The sequence below is a fragment of the Peromyscus eremicus genome, chromosome 15 (assembly GCF_949786415.1).
Source record: "Peromyscus eremicus chromosome 15, PerEre_H2_v1, whole genome shotgun sequence".
Lineage (NCBI taxonomy): Eukaryota > Metazoa > Chordata > Mammalia > Rodentia > Cricetidae > Peromyscus > Peromyscus eremicus.
Window position 1 is genome coordinate 340,573 of NC_081431.1, and position 19,823 is coordinate 360,395.

Here is a 19,823-nt window from a genome sequence, read left to right on the forward strand (position 1 = left end):
CCTTTAAGGGCCGCATGACAGTTTGGTTAAGTAAGTTCCCTGCAGCAACAGACAGGAGGAGGGTCAGAGTCCACAGTTCCCTTGGAACCATGAATAGTCTACCCATTTAGTAACATCCCCCAGCCTAGAGCTCCAGCCTTCTGTCTCTGATTATCTTTCATCTTTAGAATTTCATTCCTGTCATAATGACCTTCATTTTTAATGTTTGTCTATAGCAACCTACTTCCAATTCTTTATGATTGGCATAGCAAATTAACTTTCCAGGGCCCACTTCTCATTGCCATAGAATTATGAATGGAAAATAACAAATAAAAACACAGACATGATAAACTGAATATAGCAAATTATTTATTAAAGCCAGGATGCATGAACATACTCTTACCAGAAAGACGGTTCAACAGCAACCAATTTATACAATTAACATGTACCACAGGTCAGAAAGCGCAACTGAGGATATCAGATAAATTACAACAATTTAATTTTGAAACTACATTAAGTTATCTCTAACTTCTGCCATCATATACATATGCATTAAAGAAGTTAGGAAACTTCGATCTTCCTTCTCTGCTCGCCTGTGTAGGAAACGACAGGCTGCTGCTGACCAGACACCACGAGGCTCTGAGACTGGTGCTTTTCCCCCTACATCATAACCGATTTCAAATGGTGCTAGACAAAAACAGACTCTGAACACCAGGAGAAATCGGTCAGCCTGTGTAAGAGATGGGCCAGTGGTGGTCTTCAGGTCTGAACCTCAAGGCAGACAAGTGACAAGTCTCATTTCAGCTGTGTTGCAACCACGGCTAAGTACTCCAGGCATCTTCCAGGTACAGGCAGGCAGTACTGATGTGGGTGAAGCAGTTCTCCATGTACGGAGCACTCTCCCTTTCCTGCTACAATCAACACCCAGAACATCACTGGACGATGATGAAAATACAGAGCCAGGCCCAAGCCACCCTCCCCCTCCCATGGAATACTGGATAAAGTGGATCACTCCCTACCCCTGATCATGCCCTTGCATTTATTTTGAACACAACTTGCCCACTATCACTGCCTCTAAACCAAACAGACTCAAGAGCAAATTTCACTGTTCCAAGTCTTCCTTTGACTTCTTGAAGGAGAGAGCCAATCCTGTGTACAGCTGCTTCTCTGTAGCCTAACCTCTGCTGTGCTGCAATTCTTACTCCTAAAACACTGATTTCAAATGGTGCTAGATACAAAGATGGAAAAATCTAAGCCACCATGTGAAACCAGCTTCCAGAAGAAGAGGATCTCACTGAAGAAAGCAGAGAAGTGCAGTCAGAAGGTCCAGCCTTAGTTCTTAGAATCATCTTGCCTGTCAGAGGCAGAGGACAGCTGTACAATGTTGTGCAAAGCAGCATCAGAGTCACAGTCAACATTTTGAGCAGACAAGACCAATGCAAAGCTTGTTCCCTGTATGACTTCACATTAGTCATTATAAATTACACAATATATATACACAATGAAATAAAAGAACCAAGTCCATTCTACACATGTACAATTGTAATAACTTGAATTTATGTAGTATTTCCCAAGATGCACAGTGTCTGTCATGCATAGTGACATATATTAAGTCACTCCTTCAGGACAGTGACCTATGAGATGTTAACCACTGAACACAAGTGTGGCATCTGTGTCAGGACAACTCTTCCACGAGTATTATTCAAAAAGAGCACATGTTCATCCTTTTCATCCCATGACCCCATAGGCTCGCAATTTGATTTAACGCAGAATAATTTTAAAAGCTATCTTTTTGTAAGATATCTTATTGTATTATATAGATAATATATAAGATAAAAGGTATCTTATTGTATTATATAGATAATTCTCTAACACAAAATGAGGTATATTTTTTAAATTTATCTGAAAATAAGATTTACAAACTATGTTTCAAATTGGACTGCCTCTTTGCTGTGTGTTTCCTCTGATGGAAGAAAGAATAGAGATGTATGTTTCTGGTTCCCCAGCAACTCTTTTTTGGCCTCCCCAGATGTAAGCTTATCTCTTTTTATGGTTGCTATAGGGTAATAGAGCAAATATAATGTGAAAGTCACAGTACTTAGTTGTTCCAAGAGTCCAATGAAGCAGGTATTATTCTGATGTCTGCACAAGAAACTGTAGTCATAGAAACAGATGGACTAATGTCTGTATTCCTGTCCCTCTGCCCACTGCCACTGCTTGGTCTGTACAGCTTGACTGTAATCTCCAAAGAGAACTCTTAGCTAGACTGGGGAGGGGTATTTAGCCCAGGCAATCTGGATGGGAGTGAAAGAGACTCCCTGTAATATATGCTACACCTGCGTAAAGATGAGAGCGCATGGTGTTGGTACTGCAAGGGGTCAGGTAGACATTGATAGGCTTAGCTTCTAAGAACCTGGGCCAGCCAGAGGAGAAACAGAAGGCTCAGCACCTTCCCTGGGCTTCTCCAGGGTCTCAGCTACAGAGGAGTGTAGGCAAATTTGTACACTGAGTTCCTGAGTGACAGTGACACTGGTTGCCAAAATTAGGGCCTTATGAACTAGATGGTATGTCGTAAATATATTAGATGGAAGTTATTAACAAGAGTCAAAACCCTGTAAATGAAGGGAACAGATGAGATTTGCATATAATACTCAGCTTTTCTGATTTTCATTTCAGCCAAATTTTCTTAGCAACTTCCTATTGCTAGTATCCTCAGTCTCCCTTCCTCTATGTTAAGAGATATCCTGCAGGGATACAGGGCACACCCTTCCTCCCAGAATTCTCAGCCTGTGCTGTTACCTCCTTTTTGGCGACTCTCCACCTACTCCCTCCACTGCCACCCCCATTTGTCCTATTTCAGCTCTAGAAAGCTTTCTCCAAGGCTAGCCCAGTTTGCTTTAATTTAGAAAACACCTATTTCTTTTGGTTCTCAGCATGGCATGAAGCTAATGCTTTTCTTCCTACCCAGCAAGTGAAATGCTGCCCAGGCCCAGGGGAGGTGCTATGCCTGACAAGGGGAAACTACCAGTGAAGGAAAAGGTAAGGTCTAGGGTTCCACTCTTGGACTGCAAACCCTGGTTTCTGGTAGATAAGAACCACTGAATGGTGATTTAAACACTAAGCTACAGAAGAGGGAAAGAAAAGTAGTTTTAGCATTCAGACCCTTTGTCCATCCAACTCCACTCAGGCCTCAGCATCCCACAAAAGCAGAATTCCCATGGTCAGCTGAGCAATGTCCCTTTTCTGCAACAAGGTGATGATTCTTCACTAGTTTGGAATAACAGGGTGATTTGTTAAAGTCTGGAAGGCATTAGCTTCCTGGCACCAGGCCTGAAAGTCACCTGGATGTCTATGGCAGCAGCCCATGAAAACCTTGGGCTGCTAGGGCTCTGCTCTCAGTGTAATAGGATCCCCCTCCTCAATTAAATGGCTTCAAGTAAACTTCAAGCTACAAGGTCTGATGGAGTTGTCTAGGAAAGAAATCACTGTACCTCACTTAGCAGTACTGAAAAGGTAACTGAACATGGAAGAAGTCTGAGACACCACTCTCCAGCCTTCATCTGTTCCTGTACCTATTTCTCTCTGGGGGCCATCCTACCCACCCATAACAGAACACTTCTCTGGCAAGGCAGAGACCAGAGGGGCGGAGGCAAGGTCACTCCTTGTAAATTAGAACACCTGCTTACCTACATGCTGAAAATAGGGCCCTGCCATCATCCTGAATGGCTTTAGTGTATTCATCTGTAGAGTAAGCTAGGGAAAACTGGTCAATATTCTCTGTCTCTGTCTCTGTCTGTCTCTGTCTGTGTCTCTGTCTCTCTCTCTCTCTCTCTCTCTCTCACACACACACACACACACACACACACACACACACACACAGTGCTTAGGAAGGAAATAGCCAGAGGCGGCAACAGCATGCAGGAGAGGTACAGTAATCTAGAAAATCATATTCTGTCTAGGGATATACAAAACTAACACACAGAAAAACCAACTCAAGCAGGCCAGACAGTACAATTAAAGGTTAAACACTCTTCATGGGCCACTGGCTAAAAACAAAAATTAAAAAGTGATCTATGACCACTACTATGATTTTTAGAATCCTAAATATCCTGAGCCCAGAACAGAACCCCAAAAAATGTGGGAAGAAAACTGGTGGGAGGGGAAAATACTTGCTCCAGGAACCTCACCCTGCTGGCCCTGCCTGTGCTGTCTGATGCGCTCACATGCAGAACGTGGGAAGGTTCCAGCCAGGCAATAGCTTCTCCTTCCTGACCCAGCATTGGGAGCTGAGTCACAGTTCTATGCATGATGAGAGTTCCAGCCAGAGTGGGGGAGGGTGCCAGAAGCCCGCCATCCATTTTCTTGTCTGCGTCTGAAGACTGATTTAGGGCTTCCCACCAATTAAAAGAACTTATCTTTGGGAGGGGAAGCTAGGGAAGGTCTTTTTGAAAGAAAAGGGAACATCTTACCTCCAAGAGAGACTGCACATATATGAACTGAACAGGCTGCCTGGCTTCCTGTCACTCTCAGCAGTAGCCCAGGCCCAGCATCCAGGACATTTTGTCTTTGGCTGTCAGGGAAGGTAGGGAATGCTGCCAACAAGCTGTGGTTAATGAATCAGAGGAAAGGGTGATAAAAACAAGGGATATATGTTGAGGATACATGGATAAAGGGGAATTTGGAACTTGTTGGCCTAACATCAGTGAAAACTGATTCCCAAAGTGGGCAGAGTACCTTTGAGACCCAGTGTGCCCTGCAAGTGCCTGCTTGGGTAACCAAGGGAGAAGCAAAGGTTTCAAAAGTCCATGGAGGCCAGCCTCTCTTGGCTTCACTGAGTTAGAGATATGGAGACCTATGTTCCTGGGCAACCACATTCTAAAAATTAGATTTTTCTGTCCCTTCCTCAATGCTACTGAACAAGTCTTGGGTCTCAAAAGCTCCCAAACTTAGTGCGATTCCATACAGGGTACTAAGGTCCTGGCACAATATCTGGGCTAGACAAGGCATGGTACTACGGCTGCCTTCTGGGATGAAATACACATAGTAAAGAAGGAGGGAGGCAGGTACAGAGTGAAGGCCAGAGAGCAATGTGTCCTCCCTTGTGGCAGAGGGCTTTGCTCTCATAGGAAGAAGAAACACTGCCCAGAAGCACTTCCATGGAAGCTGAAGCTTGCCACAAGAGGAAAGGCAAGCCTGTCTGTGGTCTTCTAATGCCGACCACAAAGTTCATGGCCCCAGACCTACATAGCCTACGCCTTTAACATTCCCAAATGGTCTATATGGCTCAGTGGAGAGGGTTTAATAAGGATACCAGCTTAATCAGGTCAGGGCGGAGATACCCAAGTCCAACTTCCCTAACTCACCAGCCAGGACTGGTCAATTCCTCCTCCTCCTGCCAAAAAGCAAGGGAAGGGAAAGACACAACATCCTATCTGATGCCATACTCACTGGATCATGTGCCTACTCACTGGGTTCCCAGGAGTTCTCTGCAACAAGCCTCACTCCTCCTGTGGAGGGTAAAACACTCTCAGAAGAAAGCACTTCAGTTAGCCATTCTCCTCAGCACAACCCTAGCTAGGCAGGCACCAGGAAGCCAGGGTGGACCTATTGATCTCCTAGTGGCAGTTCTGCCCAGTATATGGGCACACACCTGGCAGTACACAGGCTGGAGCATAGGCTATGATGTATATGTGGCTGCACTGCTCCAGGTTGGGGAGGGAGGTTAGGCTCAGCAGAGATATGTCTGAGCCTCTAGGCAACACAAGCCCCAAACCCTGTTTCACCTTTGGCAGTCCCAGCTAGTAGCGGCACCTATAATGCTATTCTAACCCTTTTCAGTTATAACTTCTATCTGCTAGTCTCAAGAAAAATGAGGAGGTGGTGGAAGGAGCAGGGAGGTGGGAGGGGGGAAATGGAAAAGAAGGAGGGAGAAGAGAGAGTCAGAAGAGGCAGAGGAGGAAGTTTCACAGTCTAGTGCATTCCCATCAGAGCAGAGGGGAACATGCACAACTTCCCCTTTACAAGCCCTTTTCTGTCCCCTTTCTGGACTGGGGATAGCTTAGAACTGGGCAGGGCAGGGCAGGCACTCAGGTACCCAGCCAACTGGGCTTTCACAGGCTCAATCTCAAGCCTGGCATTTTCCCTGGGGCCATTACCCAGCATGCCCTTTTCCTCACTGGGGAGGCCGCACCCTCTTGTTTTCAAAGTTTTATAACTGTATTGTTTGTTGTCCAGTAGATTAAATTCTTTGGTGGCTGGGGAGGCAGCAAGGGTGGGGGTGAAGAGAAAGGAGGGCAAAAAGGAGAGAAAATACAAGTAACTCCTATTAGGCCCAAAAGATTAAATGCATTCCTTTTGAACACAAAGTTCACCTGTTTTGGAGAGCAGCCAGTGGCCAGAGGCAGTGTCCCCTCCCTCTCTGTGCCTACCACCTAGAAGAGCAGCATGTGGTCTTAGATATCCAAGGCTATTAGGATTTGAGCTGAAAAGAAATAACAGCTAATCAGGTTTAGGATTTGCATACCTAAACAACCAACACTCCAAATTAGGTATCTACTATAGGGCAACCTGATCTCTACCAGGGTCTATAGGCAGCTAAACCCTGGAGACAGAAAGGTCCCTGCAGTGGGCAGTCTGTTTATACTCCAAATCAAAGTCACTCATTCACTGATACCAGAAGACCTGTACTTCAAGAATGTAGCAATGTGCTTTATCCAACCTTGGTCTCAACAATTCTCGCTCATATAAACCCTCCTCATTCTCGCTAATTGGACTCCCAGAGATCCACCCGGGGCCTAGTCATGGATCTCTGCATCCAGATCCCTCAGTAGTTGGATGAGGTTTCTAGTACGACAATTAGGGTGTTTGGCCATCCCATCACCAGAGTAGGTCAGTTCGGACTATCTCTCGACCATTGCCAGCAGTCTGTTGTGGGGGTATCTTTGTGGATTTCTGTGGGCCTCTCTAGCACTTGGATAAAGCACAGAGACAAATAGCCAAACGAACCAAAACATCCAGATCCCTCAGTAGTTGGATGAGGTTTCTAGCACAACAATTAGGGTGTTTGGCCATCCCATCACCAGAGTAGGTCAGTTCGGACTGTTTCTCGACCATTGCCAGCAGTCTATTGTGGGGGTATCTTTGTGGATTTCTGTGGGCCTCTCTAGCACTTGGATAAAGCACAGAGACAAATAGCCAAACGAACCGAAACACATGAAATATGAACCAATGGCTGAGGGGTCACCAACTGGATCAGGCCCTCTGAGTGGGTGAGACAGTTGATTGGCCTGATCTGTTTGGGAGGCATCCAGGCAGTGGCACCGGGTCCTGTGCTCATTGCATGAGTCGGCTGTTTGAAACCTGGGGCCTATGCAGGGTCCCTTGGCTCGGCCTGGGAGGAGGGGACTGGACCTACCTGGACTGAGTCCACCAGGTTGATCTCAGTCTGTGGGGAAGGCTTTGCCCTGGAGGAGATTGGAATGGGGGGCGGACTTGGGGGAAGGTGAGGGGGGCGGGAGGGGGAAGAACAAGGGAATCTGTGGCTGATATGTAGAACTGAATTGTATTGCAAAATAAAAATTAAAAAAAAAAACATTTTCAGGTTCACAGAGAAAAAAAAAAAAAAAGAATGTAGCAATGTAACTGCACATACTATAGTCAGTCGTCCATATCCCCAGGTTCTGCCTCCCTGCACTCCAATCATTGTGCATGAACATGTGTATATAAATATGAACTACACTACTTTATATGCACAGACTTTTTTTACCACTATCCTCTAAAGAATTCTTTAAGCATTATTTGGCAGCATTTGCTTTGAGTTAGGTATTATAAGAAATCTGGGCATGGTTGAAAGTTCATGAGAGGATGTGTATAAATTGTTTTCACCTCACAGAAGGACTTCAGCATCTGTGGATCCAATCCTCCATAGATTGAAATGACTATATTCAGAAATGGCTAAGGAAAAGAAGGGAGGAAGAAAGTCAATAGTAAGTGTGAACTTAAGACAGGCCTATCTTATCAAGCCTTCTGATACTAAATCTACAGCTAGCAAATAACTCAAAAGGACATAGGATTTTCCATACTTAGCACAACTTTTATTGAGCCATTAATTAATCATTTCACACTCCTGGTTCCCTCTAAGTAGTATGTCCACTTCAACACACAACTAAGCCTTTAGCACCAAAACCAATGCCTGTGACTCCCAGAGTTGTGAGTTTACTCAAACTCTTCTCCTACCTTCTTCCTTAGAAAACCTCATCTGATCTTGCTTCCTCTATTACCTTTCTCCCAACTACAATGATTGTCAAGTGTCCACTTCACTTCAGTTATGGCCCAGGGTAGTAGTAATGATACAAATACAGGAATAGAACAGGTATTTCCTGGAAGATATATACTTTCTCTAGTTTTTATATGAGAATTAAGAACAGTTCTCATAAGCTCTCTGCAAAGGAAAATGGGTTATAGGCATAGGTTCTGTGCCTATATTGTCTCCTCTACGCTCCCAGCTTAAGGATGTCATAAAGGCAGCCAGGGTTGATTAAAGGTAGAACCAAGGAGCCACTTCATATCCTAGTACCTTGGCCACATAATTTCAGGGACTGTCTCAAAGTCCCTAGCCTCAGGGCTAGGCAGACCTGACAAGAGCAGCCAAAGTCTCCTCCTCAGGAGGTTCTACCTTCCTTTAGGAACTCAGCAAAGTTACACACAGGCCTTTCATGACATCTACATGAATTTCCCTCACAGCTTTGGGTTGGGTCCACTCTCTTTTTCATTCTCCAGGTGACTAGAAAGAACCAACTCTAATACAAGACAAATTCACAGGATGCTACAAGCATCCTCCATCAAAAGTACTCCCATGCACCCTCCCATTCAAACTATAGTTGCATTCAGTGAACAGAGAGGGACAGACGCTTATAAACAGACACAGATGTTAGCTGACCCTGTCCAACCTCAATTGTTCTGAAGGGAACACTCCTAGAGAAAGTCTAATCCTTCATGCCTAAGTTCATGATAAGCAAAAGCAAGCACTTCTCTAGCCCTTCGTCAGAGCCCTGATCTATTAAAATAAAGGTCACTTAGAGGCTGAATAGTCAAGAGGTCATACAGACCAATACTCAGCCTCAGCACCCCTTAAAAAATTGAGGACTGTTTTCAGGACTCAAAGAAGCCTGGTGCCCATCACTCCTCTGACCCGCTTTTCCTATACAAGGGAGGCCTATTTTTCCACACTGATCATGCGGCAAGGGTTCTGAGCTGATGACAGTATTCCCAGCATCTAACTATGCAGCACATTAGCCAGTGCTTCCAGTGGGTGATATATGTTAGCCAGCAAACAGGTAACACAGACACAACACACATGCTGGGAAAGCTCCAGGCATCCCTCACAAATAGAACGGGAAAAACTTCAAAGTTGCCACAGTGAGACTTCCTCTCAGTGAGCAACACACAGCAGAAACATGCCCGGATTCATTGGAAAAACTCTGAAGGTGTCAAATGCCTTAACAAGAAATCTTTTCAGGAACATGGGGAATGCCGAGTGCAAGCCAGCTCTCACAAGAGCTCCAACCAGTCAGAGAAACAGAGGGCGGGAGAATAAAGATATTCTTAGTTTTCTTTCTCTTCTCCAATGTGCAAAGTAAGAAGTGAAGCCCTCAGAGATCCAGAACACTGCTAAGGACCTCAATGCTCCGCTCCAACCCCTGGTCTAGCTGGGGTAGAGGACTTGGGTTGGAAATCCAAAGCTGGGAACAAGCAATTGGGTCCTGAGAGGGCTCTTCCTGGCTCAGTTCAGTCATGGCAAGACCAATGCTACCCCTCTGCTCAGTGTTGGGAAATGACTCAGTGAACCAGCTAATGTCAAGAGATCTAAGTGTGTAGTGACTTTAAGGCTCCTTAAAGCTCCTGAGAATCCTTAAGACTGTTCCACATGTTCCTTGGCCCCGGAGCTCCTACCCAGGCAGCTTTGGAGAATTTTTGTCACATTGCAGATAGGCTTGAGTCCCAACCACACTTACTGTGCAAAGGAGGCACTGGAGCAGGCCTTGAACAGAACACCTCCCTTGAACATACAGGGTCTTTCAATCCATGTCCTGCACCACAGCCAGCTCCCATATGCACATCTCTTACTTGTCTCTAAGAGGGAACAGTGTCCTATCCTGTCACCTAGTAGGTCCTCACCAACTACTTTCACTCAGTTAACCCTTTCTCTTCACTGCCACCCATGCAAAAACACATTCCTACTATCTACCCAAAGCCCATCACCAACCATCATTCACACTAGCACTAGCTAGGGTGCCTCTTTGGAACAAAACTTGGTTTTCTCTCTCAAATAGGTTCATTTTCCTGCCCTTGAGTTTCTGGCTAAGCAAACACTGCACAAACATCCAGGACAGGCCTAGAGTTAACATGAGTTGGAACCTCCAACAGGATCCTCATTCAGAACCTGTTTCATAGACAAGTAAACTGACTTGTGTTCACGGGAATGAACACAAAACAGCATAAATCCACTTTCCCTGACCTATCGCCCCATGCCATAACCTCTAACCACACATCACCTTATCCCTGTGCAGCTTTTGGCACTTTCAGCCAATGGCAGCTCCTATATTTTGAGTAGTCTCAAGCAGCAATGTTAGGCCAAGGAGGAGGGAACTGCATAGCCTGGGTCACCAGAGTCACCTCTTTCCAAGTAAACAAGTTCTGAGTCTTGAAGTTGAACACCATGGAGCAGAAGCACTTGTGGCTCAGCACCACTGGCCCACCTCGACCTCAGAGAGCACACGGCACACAAAGGATCTAACACTGGGTGACTTCTCCCCACCTGGGCTTGTCCATTTCCTGAAGAAACCATAGTCCTAGCAGAGACTGGAATTCAAATTAGCCTCCTGTAAGCACATACTTAGTCAGTGACTTAGCAAAGACCTGACCTGAATGTTCCCTGTGCTGCACAGACAAGAAAGGCACGGTGATTAGACTGAGGCACAAAGGCAGCTAATGCCTAATGAGGGTTGAAAGAAGAAGACAGAGGTTAAGGGCAGCCATACAAAGTGAAAATAACATTAAGATGGTGGCTCAGAGTCTGACCTCTCCTCCCGCCTTGATTCCTAACCTAGTACATGCTTCTGTGAGCTATAGAGAACTTGTAAGGATTTTTTTTTCAATGCCTAGGGAAAAAAGGAGTTGGTGTCCATATCAGTTCTAATCTTTTGGAAGACAGCCCAACTAAGACAGTTTCCCAGGGTACTGAGGCGCTTCAGGACTTGTCTATCATCTGGACCCCTTTTTTCTTCTCTCCTATGTTTTGTTTTGTTTTGAGATAAGGTCTCACTATATAGCCCAGGCAAGCCTGGAACTCAAGTTTCCTGGTTCAGCCTCCTGAGTGCTGACATGACAGAAATTAGTCACCATATTTTCAGTGGGTGGTATCTTCCTCATCCACACACAATGTTACCTATGCCTACTGTGTATTTTATGCTGCTTTGTTATTGGAACTCTTACACCCACAGCACAAGAAGAAATCCAGTCTTGGGCCTCTGGACTTCCAGCACCTAGTACTTTCCCCCTTTCTAGAAGAGAATTTTTCCCCCTTCCACAGACACCAAATAACATCTGCTTCACCTCCCCCAAAAAGGAATGTGCACGGCCTTGCTAAGACATAGGAAGTTTGCTTTCACTTGAGATTATATAATTTCTTGAGGATGTTAATTCACAAAAATGTCTGACCTCAGCCCAAGGGTGAGGAGAAAACAGGGCTTTGGAATCAGAAGTGCTGAATCAAAACTCAACATCACTCATCAATTGTGTGACTTTAATTTAAATCATTCAATAATTACACTTTCATTAACAATATAAAGGAAATAATATCTGTGTAACCAAGAGTGGGAGAACAGTTTCCTTTTCCATGGATGGCATACGGAGACCAAGATATTTGATGCCATCTCCTTGCTTCACTAGAGACTCATCCTGGCTCCACCCTGCCTAGAGTCTAGACATTTGGATATGTCTTCCCACGCCCTCGTGACTTGTTCCTATTATCCAACCACAAACAACCATGGCCCTGTGTGGTTCCCTTCACTCTATTCCTGTACTCTACCCACATAGGCATGACTCTACAGCACCAGGCTCTGTACAGACCATGGGGCCTCAAGAGTATTTTCTTGCTTATCAACCCATAAGCAGTGGAAAGGAACCATCAAGGAACCAAACCCAGTGTATGCTTTCCTCATGGCCACTGACCAGGAAAAGGAAGGAAAGCAATGCCCTCCTATAGATGGCAGGCTGATTAAAAGGATATTATCTCTTACTTATCCCAGAGGCACGCCATATTTATAAAAAAGTGACCTATGAGAGTTCACATCCTCCTCTAAGGCTGCAGTCTTGGGGACACACCAAAGCCAGAGGATAGAGCCAAGACATGCACTGAACAATTCATAACCCCAGTAAGGAAAGGATACCATGGAACCCAGATGGTGTGGACCAATCAGGTCCTTGGGTAGGGCACCTTGCATTTTACTATGGTCAGCCATGCCATTTCATCTTCAGTACCACAGCTGTCTTGCAGAACTCACAGACTCAGAGGCCAAGGGAAAAGTGCCAGGCATGCTTAGATCCCACAAGGCATGCTAACTGTCCTGCCTGCTTGGCTGGCAATGCACAATTCTGCCTGTCATACAGCAGAAGCCAAGTTAGTGACTAGGAGCAAAGCATTAGATGAGGGTCTGAAAGAGGGAAATGGGCAGGGTGGTGCAGCCCTAATTTACAGAGACAGCTGTGTGACAAAAGGCAAAGCCAAGATCCCCTTTGCTCTCCACCTACTTTCCCAATCAGGCAAAGGAAGAGTTGTGAATGGTAGCAGAGGTCTCTAGAGTTGGGCACAGACCTAGGGGTCTGAAGTACAGCTAGCAGCACATCTGGCTTCAGCCTCCCAGTGGGGCTCATCTTGAAGAACCATGTTTATTCCTTTCCACCTCCCAGCTGTAGAGCTGACTGAACTTACCTTTTTGTCAAACTTCCGCCCCTCCATTCCCCAGCTGTCCCTCACACACCACTGAGGCAGTGACTGAATTTGTCCAGCTCCTTAAAATAACAGATAACTCATCCAAACTGACTTTCTTAGCAGGGATCTCAGAGGCTTGTCTCAAGGGGAGAGACAAGACAATCAAATGTGTGAGTCGGATTCATTAATCTTCCTTGGACAGTAGTGGGAGGGGGCAGGGAAGGTGAAACACATCTACATAATGCCAGTAGAGTAGCTACATGACCTGGCTGGGGTTGAGATTCTACAGGTACCTAGTAGAATTATCCATGATTATTCCTTTTCTCTTTAGACCCTAGACATTTGGCTGTTAGTTAGTTCCCAGTAGCCCTAGGAGCCAAGAACACTGCCAGCAATGATAGACCGGGACTTCTGAGTATCGCAGCAAGCACCTGCTGTCTGCTTTCTGGTTTGTGTCTACAATGGAGCTGTCATTCCAGTTTTGAGGGACATCACCACTTTAACTCAACACTGCTGTTGTTGTAAGGCAGAGGAAAAGTGTTTCCCTGTCAAGTGCCTGGAGATATTCTGAAGACAATTGAAGGCCTAAAGAAGAAAATGATTTGTTCAAAGGAAAATCCCAAGTAGAGAAAAAGCTAGAATCCAGTCACTGCTTAGCCCAGTCTAAACTTTAGACCCCAGACCTAGCCTAAGCTCCTTAAAAGCTCAGTGTGTCCAAAATACCCATTCTTCAGAGGAAAGAGCATGCTTGAGCCCTGGGCAATTCCCAGAACCTTAGGGACTGTAAAGGGAACTACACCCAGAATAAGCTCAGGTTAGATGTCAGCAGCCAAGAAGCTTCCTTCCCACAACTGTGGGAAGTAAAAGTGCCCTGGTACTACCATACCCTGTCTACAGTGCTGCCCAGATGTCTCCCAAATATCTCACAGCCTAGCTAGTTGAGTAGGATGACCTTATGCCAGCACTCTGCCAGTTACTCACCCCATTCACAGAAAAGCCAGGAATGGAAGAATGGAAAGAAAAGAACAATTGTTGGAGGCTCTGAATGGTAAAGTTTGAGGGAACAGATCCAGGGAGCAAACACACTCCACCTATCTGGGAGGAAGGCTCAGGCCTTTCCTTTGTTGCTTCTAGTTTCTAATCAGCAGCCTGATATTAGTCCACCAACAAGACTAGGTCCATGTTACATCAGACCACAGCTGAGGTCATGGAGCCACATAAATTGGTGAATCAAGAGTACCTACGAGAAGGAAAAGACTATCTAATCTACCATACACTATGGGCTTATTCATTACCCACCTTCCTTCCCAGGACAACTTCCTCTCCCTGCCTTGCTAAATGGGGGTAAAGATAAAGAACAGAAAGAACAGACATGGCTCTTGGACCAGCGGCTGAGAATGTCCTCATTCATCCTAAAGAAAAAAATCAAAGGGAAGAAGAGGAAGGGTTGTAGGAAAGCACAGAGAGCAAAAGGTCAAAAGAGTGAAGAAAGGTCAAAAGATATTCTTGAGCAGAGCAAGTTAAGCAGGAAACAGAGGAGACACTGGAAGCTTGTATTTGATGTAGGGCATAACCACCTTTAGCCATATTGAGTGCCCAAGTCTTTCCTTCTCTAAACATGGCATCCTACTAGCCCTCATTCCACCTCAGCAACTTCATCCAGCATGACCTTTCATCTATCAGCATCTGAAACAGGAAAAAGAAGAATAAGTATGGCAGACTGAAGCCTGATATGGACATATATACCTTCCAGCCCTTGGAGATAACTCACTCTCCACATTGCGGTTATGATAGAAGTACTCTTCTCCCACAGGGAAGGGTAGACACGTCTGATAAGAACAGCTTAGCTCAAGGTTATATATAGTTGAGGTTCCTACCAGCCTAGAGATTTGGAGCTAGAACTTGGCAGATCTATGCCAAGTGCTGGCAAGGACCATCCTCGTGCAGCCAGCCAGCTAAGAGCCTCAGCACAAGCTGGCCACAGTGAGTGCAGCAGGGTCCTTCATGAGGCTCTTAGTACTCCTCACCAAGGACATGGCTACTGGATCCATTTTAGAGAAAACCAGCTTCTAAAATGTGAGTCTAAGGAGATATGTAGTGGCTGAATACTAAATTCCAGCCTTTCCTTCTGAAGGACAAAGGGAGGGCACATAGGAGAAGAAGAAGTATAGCACCCAGGATTACAGATATCTATTGACTTTGCATATTTGAGAGTAGAAAAGAACATACAAGAATGAAGATGAACACTTACCTACTGAAAGCAGAGTGGTCAAGTAGCTCCTCTTTTCTGTTCTATAAAAATGCAAGCAAACTGCTTTAACCAGCAGTATGGCTTAGATGCACAAACATCATCCTCAGCCGAGTCTGAGTTGCCAAGAGGTTGTCACCTACTTAGAGATGGAGTTGTACTCTGTTGAGTTCTCTGTTGGGAAGAGAAAGGAAGGTAGATCAGCTAGCTGGGCTCTGCTCACAAAATTAATCAAGCAATGATTTGCAATCAGAGTTTATATCTAGCCCCTGAGATAATAGTCCTCAGCTGTGACAGATGCAAGATAACCCTGGGCAGAACAATGTGGAAAAGGACCAGTACCTGTGGGCACAACATCTGATCCAGGAGTATCTATCCACTACCCTTTTGTCAAGTGACAAACAAACAACAAAGTTCTCTGAAACATGACAGTCAGGTTTTCATCATATGCATAGCTCAGAACCAAGAAGTATAACCCTCAAGTACCCAACTCCTACACATATGCAGCCTTTGTAGTCAAGATGTTCTCTACTCAGACACAAAAGCTAGAGGCTTTGGATACCTTTGAGAGCACTGTGGGTATAGATATAGTTATAGCTAGTTCCTATGCCTGTTCTGCTCCACTCTGCTGTGATCTCAATCATATCTCCCTGCCCCCATTTGGTCCTCAGACATACCTCCCAGAGATCCCAAATGAGTCATTCTAGGTGGTCCTTGGGTAGAAGAAGTGCTCTGGTGCCAAATGTCTACACTAAAATTAGTGGCTAGAAAATGTAATAATTAAAAGTGGTACCTGGAAAAAGCCTGGATGAAGCTCAGGGCCAGGATGTCCCTCATACCCAAACTTAAATTGTTTGTTCCTCACCCTAGACTGTGTCAAAGATGCCACAGAGAAAAAGGTAATAGTTTGACCAGGATACAATTGCAATGGAGGCATGATGGGTGGGGCAAGGGATCATGTGTCTTTAGCACAATGCTGCAGGAAAAGCCTAGAACTCTGAGCTTCCATGACGATGTGCTAAAGGGGCAGAAGGAAGATGCAGAGAGAATTCATTTCAAAGAAAGCGAGCACGATGGAAGGAAAAAGGAAGCTCTGACATGCCATCACAAGGAACGGGAAAGCTGACATACTACAGGGGAGCTGCCTTCAGGTTAGGGCAAGAGAGGTGGACTACCATCCACACAAAGCTCAGCAGACAAAGGGTGTTCCGGCATCCTGCCTCTACTAAAGCACCTACTCCAGGGGACTACAGTACACTGTCATGGAGGATCTCCTTGGCCACTCTGGGAAGAAGGAATCCGTCACCTTCTACCCTCAAGAAGACCACCAAACTCATCACATATAGATCCAATGAGAAATCCCAAAGGGGTATCCAGCTCTGAAAAATATGTCTATCATTTGGGACCAGTGAGAAGAATTTTTAAAAAAAGAAGAAAAAAGGAGAAGAAGAAAGCGGGAGGGGTGGTAAAAAGATACTGTTTTCTAAGCCCAGCTGTCTGTCCTCTGAATCTAAAATCCAAGGGTCTCAGAACCCTTGTGAGGTGTCTGGTGTCTCCCCATCCCTGACGCACAGCAGTGGCCTTCTTACTATCTAGCCCTCCCTAAAAATGCCCCAAGGCTGAGAATTGGCCCAGAGCCCCAATGAGCTGTTTTTGCTGCTTTCATGTTGTCAGAACATTCTGGCTATTCAGCTGAGAGCTCCATCTCCCGGCTCCTGATACACTGAGTCATTTTCCAAAGAGGAAAAAAAGGAAACACACACACACACACACACACACACACACACACACCCCAAAGCAGCCATCACCAGGGCCCAGATTGCTGTTGACAGAGGACTCTCAGCTACACAGCCCAGAATTGGTGATGAGGGCCATCAGGTTGCTCAGATTCCCCTCCCACAGGGCTCACAGCATCAGGAAGCATGCAGCCACTGTTGAGATTCAGCAAGAAGAGAAATAAACCTAGCATCAAAAGGCTCCTACCCAGGAACACTCCCTGCTTAACCTTCATTCTGCTACCCCCAGTGCCCCTTTGTTTCCTGCTTTAGAAACAAAGGGTCACTACCCCTGGGGGAACACCACCACCTTGTGGGCTTGAGGTCCAAACTACTGAGACATTCCTCTCTGTACTTGCTGTGACAACATAGAAGTACATAAATCTCCCTTAATTTGGTAGTCACCTGTTATTATCTCATTTTACATGTCATAAGTCCCCAGGCAGGAAAAGAGGGCTTCAGACAAATCTACAAGGAACAGACAATACAATGGACATGCCTACAGAATAGGCTGCTAGGGCTCTACTTCAAAAACTAAGGTCACTTAGGTTAGAAATAGAATGACTTGTCTAAAATTACCCAAATGAGATTGGGGTACAGACATGGTATGACCAATCCAATGTGTTCACCTGCCTCAATGCCTGGGGCTCACCCTCCTATGAAGGGATTCCTACCTACCCACCTTTGGCTGTTCTTACAGGAGGAAGGCAGGAAAAAACAAAAAAAAAAACAAAATAAAAAAACAACCGAGGTTTGTTTACTTCATCTACAAAAAAATATATCACCTTGACTGAATCTGGCCATGAAGGAAAAGGAGAATGTTACAAAGTAGATATAGGCCAGTTGAATGACCTAACATGGTGTTAAGAGACTTACAATATCCCTAAAATAGTCACATTGAAAGGTGTTGCCTTCTAAGATTTTGCAAACATGGAAGATTCATACAGGAAAAAGATTCTGGAAGACTGGGATTCTTGTCAGCCACAGGACTCTTCTTAAAAGGGTTATGATAAAAAACAAAACAAACAAGTAACTGTTCTTGAAGTGTCTAACATGGCATCCAGCAACAGAAGCTCTGAATAGGGATGTCTTCCTCCCTCTTCCCCAGGCTTCTTGTTAGAGCACAAACTCTGATCGAAAACACACGGAACCACACACAACAAAATACCACGAAAGAAAGGAGATTTATAACAGTGGTTACAGGGATTTCTTCTCAGAGGGTGCTCAGGGAGGGCTCCATGAAGACAGTGGGACTGCAACAGGTAGAGAGTAGGCATGGAAAACACCAGTGTTGAAAAGGGAGAAAATAAAAGCAGAGAAATGTGAGTTGGCCAGTTTTTACCTTAGGAAGGCTTCTTGGGAAAGCTAAGGCCACTTTCAGACAGCCCTGAGGATTCGACTGAATGGGAGGAATTTCAACCTGACAATGATAGGAAACCATTTTAAATCTCTGAGCAGGAAGACAAGATGGCCGCTATCCACAGCAGAGCCTAGAAAGGGTTGGGCAGCAGGGAGCCTCACTAGAGGACAGCAGTTAGAACTGTAGCCCTGGCAGGGGGCACGGAGGAAAGGCAGGGCCACCGACCAAACACTGCTGCCTGCTGTGTACCTCACCCCCATCCCCATGTGGAGGCTGCCAGAGACAGAGCCTATTTGAAGAACACAAAACACAGGTCTGCCACATCTCAGATGAGCTGCTGTGTCTGTCTCTACTCTCCCTAACACTAGGCTCTTCATGGAACATCTCTGAGTTTCAGGCTAACTAGGGTATGGAAGCCAAGTGCCCACACTCTAAAGATGGGGCCCGAGGCCATGGAATCCTGACCCAGAAGGTTTCCATTTAGACCCCGACCCAGTTCTTGTGACCAAGGGTGGGATCGGGCAGTTCTGCCTCCAGACCACCTTCACTGCAGCAATCATAGCTACATCCATATATATAGTGCCTGTACCCCTCTATCATAGACCCTTTTCTTACCCCCACCCACTTCTCAGAATTTGCACTGCAGGGCCAGCAAAACCAACAGCACCAGCCACCAGGGAAGACCAGCAGAGATGCCTTCAAAATGGCAGCCTCAAAGGAATCCAGAACCCAGCTAGGGAAAGGAAAGCTAGAGACAAGGAAGGGGAACTGCCAACCCCCTCCCAATAGGCTTTCACACCTTCCCTCATACTAATACTGTCAGGTCTTCTTCAGAAAGGGTAAAAGGGAAAGGAGGACACTACCCCCACCTCCAAGCCCCAGGGACCACAGGTGACACAGAGTACTCAGAAGGACATTCTGGGGCCCATATCCCCAAATGAGAGAGCAGACCATTTCTGTATTCAAATTTGGTCACTAAGTGGGCAAGGGCTAGCCCATACAGGGAGGAACCTCCCAATGTTCCCTATCAGACCCTCAGCTGTGAGCCCCGAGGAGTGGGGAAGTAGAGTTGCAAAGAAGGCTTGAGAAGGCACAGGCCACCCTGAGTTATATAACAAGCAGGGAGGTGTTTGTCCCAGGCCAGAGACCCAGGGCGCACTGCGCTCATGCTCTGGATGCGCAGTCATGGGTGGGGCCACTACGCATAGTACAGGGCCCAGCAAACCCCCTCCCACAAATATGAGACCCACCACAGGGACAAGATGGGATGCCAGAACTCTGATTTTCCAGCTTCCCTCCCCCAATACAGGACGGTTGCTGCTGCCCCAGTTTTATTCTTCATCTCTTAGTTCCCTAGACTGACAAATCATTCTAATGGGAGTCCTTCAAACCTTTACCCACTCATTTTTCAGAAAACCTTACAACAACTGTTTCCAAGCAATGTCCTGAGGTTAGTCCCCATGCTCACCT